We start from the raw sequence: 4,713 nt of genomic DNA, 5'->3' as shown, positions 1-4,713 counted from the left end.
AGAGAGACAGAGAGACAGAGACAGAGAGAAAAAGAGACAGAGAAAAAGACAGAGACTAGAAAGTATGCAGCTAAAAGATGGAAAAAGAGTGCTAAGCAAACAAACAAAAAAAAACCCCAGCTGTTCACTATGTAGCCCACAACAATCCTTTTAATGCCCTTTGATGTCACTGAAACATCTCCTGCTGACCTCATTCCTCCAGGTCTTCATGGTGTTCTCTGTCCCCTGCCAGCAGCCTGGTGTTCTAGCATCTCAGGCTCTGGCCCAGAAAATGAAATCCTCCTCAACACACCATCACGTTCAACTTCTTGCTCCCCACACCCTCTCCAGAGCCAGAGCCGTCATCTGGATTAAAAAGTGCTGCCCCGTCTGTATCCTGAAATCCCTCAAGGCCCTTCTTAGACTCTTAAAGCTTCTAGAAACACATTTTCGCTCTCTTTCTTTTCTTTTCTTCTCTTTCTTTCTTGTAGTACTGGGCATTGAATCCAGGATCTTTGCACTGACCTCTATTCCCAGCCCTTTAAATTTTGTTTTGTTTTGAGACAAAGTCTTGCCAAGTTGCTAAATCACCAAGGTTAGACTAGAACTCACAATCTTCCTACCTCAGCTTCCTGAGAGCTAGGATTACAGCATGTCCTAGTTTCAGTCTCTTTTGCCTCCACCACTTAGCTGCACTGGAATCAAAAAGAAATAGGCAGTGACTGGAGACTCGGGCACATAGCCCATCACATCTTAGAGCTGTGCCTGAAAGAAACAGTGCCCCTCCAGGCTCACCACACCTGGTCTCCAGAAGGAATCAGCTTGTGCTGAGAAGGCTCAAGGAGTTTTCCACTTGGCTGGGACTGCTTCTTCAGTGCGTATGCCCTATTACCTGGCACAGGATTGAGGACACACTACATGTTCTGTGGTCTTGGTCCTGTTCTCATCCTTGCCCTTTGCCAGTGGCCTTTAAAAAAAAATTTAAAAAGCTGAAGATGGGGTCAAGGAGGGAACAAGGAGGTCTCTAGTTGATATGTATTTTTTAAGGTAGGTAGAGGGGTTTTGAGTGTCCATTGTATTATTAACTAGTCTTCTAAAAATATTCCATGAATTTAAAATTTTGCAAGTCGAAACTCAAGTTTCAAACCAAAAAGCTAATTTGACCATGTCATCCCCCACTTAGTAGATGTCATTCAAGCTCCTTGCCAAGCACATAAAGTACTGTGTGATTTGTCCCTGTCCTCTTTCTTCTACTATGTCATGTACTGAGTATTTGTATCCTTGCAAAATTCCCATATTGAAGCCCTAACCTTTAATGTGATGGTAGTTGGAGATGAAATTGGGAGACAATTGGATGTTGATGAGTCATATGGGCAGTATCTTCATGATGGGCTTGGTGGCTTTTTAAGAAGAGGAAGAAATATAGAACTTGCTTCCATCCACTTGCTCCCATCCATCACTTCAAGACACAGTGAGGAAGAGAGCCACCTACACACCATGAGGAGAGTTCTTGCCAAGAAGGGGATCTACTGGCACCTTGATCATGGACTTCTGCCCTTCAGACCTGTGGGAAGTAAGTTTCTGTGGTTGAAGCCCCTGTCTATAGTGCTTGTCAGGGCAGCACATCCTGACTAAAAGAACCCACCATTCCCAAGTCATCACTGAGAAATCTTGAAGCATTAGTATGTTTTCTATTCCCCCCTTTCTAGATGACTAACTCCTGCTACTGTGTTTGGTCAAGGAAGCTAACAGAAACATCCAGTTAAAAGCAGCCTAGGGGAGTAGGATGCACTGTTTCTCATGGTCACCTCACTGTCACCTCGTGGTTGAAGCTGGGTCACTACTCCATGCAGACTGTAGCTGCAACAAAGAAAAAGAGAAGTTAGAGGAGGCATGATAGGTGCCAATAGGGTGTTCTAAAGTACAGACCTGGAAGTAATCCACAGCATTTCCACTAGTTCTATTGGCTAGAGTATAGTCATGTGATCAAATCTATCTGCCAGGAATGCTGGGAAAGTAGTTCCTCTCTAGGCATCCATGTACTTGCTCACAGTTCTCTTACAAGGAAAGAGAAGAATGACTTCAACAAATCATTGCATCAGTCATGATGGTCCATGCCTGCAACCCCAGCACTTGGAAGGCTGAGGCAGGAAGATCATTACGAGTTGGAGATCAGTCTGGGCTACAAAATGAGCTTAAGACCAGCCTGAACTGCATAGCAATACCCTGTCTTAGAAAAGCTCAGGCTTCAGTTCTTCTGAATAGCCTTCTCTACCTCTGACCTCTCTGCCTAGGTTAGAAATCCTCCTTGGCAGCACACAGTGCCCTGTATAACAGTAGTTGCTTCCCTCCCTATCTCTCCCCATCTCCCTGCCCCTAGCTAGGCTGTGCACACACTGGAGGTTTCATATGCTCTGTGCCTGGCATTTATTAGACTTTGAGTCCATTTCGAGCAAAAATATGAACAACTGGCTACATAATTTGGAAGGCTCAGGGTAAAACAGAAATGGAAAACCCTTTGTTCAAAAAATAAATATTTTGGGATTGTGACAGGAGAGCATTAAACCAAGCATGGGGTCTTTCTCAGAGCAAGGCTTTTTATTCCAGTACAGATCAAACACCCAGGAAGTCAGCCCTGAAGGCATTAGCAAATTAGTGAGTCAAATTTAATGCCATGAATCAGCCTCCCCCAGAAAACTGCGTATCTGCTGTGTACTCTGGAGCAACGAGTGAAGATAAATCAGATCGTGCTTGTAAACACTTGGGAAGTAAATCTTTCCCGCCCTGAGGGCTGTACTTAATAGCGGTCATCCCAGTGGCAAGGCTATCTCTCACTTCCCAGAGCCCCCTCACTTGGAGGATGGGCCAGGCATCCCCGGGGCTGGGAGCTTCTCAGCAGTGCAGATGCGTGGCGTCTCGCCTCCTACGAGGTCCTCTTTTCAGCGGGGCATCGCTGCGCCCATACTCATCGCGACCTTAGAAATTGCTGCCAAGCGGTTCTCCAGCATCTGCTCAGACACCTTCACCGGCAGGAAGCTTCCTACCTCCCCAGGAAGCGCCTTCTGTTTTTGACAGCTCTGAGGACGGAGGTGTTCCACAAGCCAAAATCTACTTCCGCATGACTTACCCTGTGGCTCCAAGCCACATGGAGGAACTTTCCTTCTCCTCTCCCTCCTCCTCCCCTTTCATCCTCCCCCTCCTCCTCCTCCTCCTCCCCTCCCCATCCGCCCCCTCCTCCTTTTTTTTCCTCCTCTTCCTCTTTCTGTACCCTGAAGGCACTTAAAAATCTCTTTGCCTGAAAGCTGAGGTAGGCAAGAAGCTGCACAGGGGTAAAACACAGGCCACCAAAGTGTTTGGCTCAAAGAGAAGGTTTTTGGTTGGCTGTTAGTTTTTTTAAAATTGGTTCCCAACGTTGAAAAGTCCCATAAAATGTAGGGTTCAAACCTCTAAAATGTGGATGTTCTGGTAATTTTGGGCTCACAATCCTACACTCTTACTTGCACTAAAACACTAAAGAATGGATGCCAGGTGAGCAGCTGCCTCTACCCACCACAGCCTACTGCACTGGCCGCTTAATACCCACACATGATGCTGGACTTCTGGTCAGAGCCCTGTCCTGACCATATTCATGTACCCAGCGTCCCTAGCATAGGAGTAGTTCCTAAGTTGTAAGTCCAAATCTTTAAGTTGGCTTGGGGGGGAATTTAATTAGTGGACTGATTCCCTTTCTGTCATCAAACTTTTTTTTCCCCTAAATTTTATTAAGACTATAAACCTTCAACGGCCAGTGAGATAGCACAGAGGACCAAGCACCTGCTTAGGCAAGCACAGGGACCAGGATTCGATCCCCAGCACCACATGCCATTCCAGCCCCACCCCCAGGCACACTGAGCTGGCCACAGAGACTGGGCATGGTGGCACATGCATGGTAATCCCAGCCCTGGGGAGACTGAAAACAGGAGGATCACTATGAGTCTAAGCTGTGTAGTGAGACTCTATACCAAATACATCAAATTTTAAAAAAAAAGACTATAAACCTTCAGATTCATTGAACCCCAAATGCCATACAGAACTGATCACTATATTAATTAGAAATAGAGACACATGATAGTCAATAAATAACAAAGGCTAGCTTTTCCAAAATTTAGGATAGTAATTAACCTCTGGGAAGAGGGACTAAAAGGCTTTAAATATATTAGTAATTTTTCCTCAGGTGACCTAAAAAGCAAATGTATATTATCCTTTAAGTTACCTGTATACAAGATATTTTTGCTGGTTTGATAGATATCACAAGACATCGAAATTAATGAAGTTCGTCTCTTCTTCTGGTACTTACAATGTGAGTCATTTCTAGGAAGAGTTTTTTCTGTCCTCCAGTCACAGCTCTAACCACGTTCCTCCTCTAGACTGCACCTGTCGGATGCAACCTGTTCCGGCTCCAATGCCCATTCTGGCCCCTCCTCAGGTCCACTCCTCAGTGGGCCTCTCCTCCTGTGTCCTGACAATACCCACTCTGCCCTGCTGCCCTCCCTGCAGGGAGTGTGAACCAAGAGGGGCGCAGATGCCAGCAGCTCTGGCCCCTGTGGCTTCCGGCATCCAGACCTCAGTTCCTGGAGCCAGAGATTTGTGCTCAGTGCATCCTCTCTGCCTTTTAAAAATTTTCACATTGTTGAGACACATTGTCAGTCTGCATCCTTGCTTGGCCGAGTCGATCTCAGTTAATTCTTCAGTCCC

Source organism: Octodon degus, unplaced genomic scaffold, assembly GCF_000260255.1.
Source record: "Octodon degus isolate 3935 unplaced genomic scaffold, OctDeg1.0 scaffold00219, whole genome shotgun sequence".
In the NCBI taxonomy this organism is placed as follows: Eukaryota; Metazoa; Chordata; class Mammalia; order Rodentia; family Octodontidae; genus Octodon; species Octodon degus.
This window is presented reverse-complemented; position numbering follows the sequence as displayed.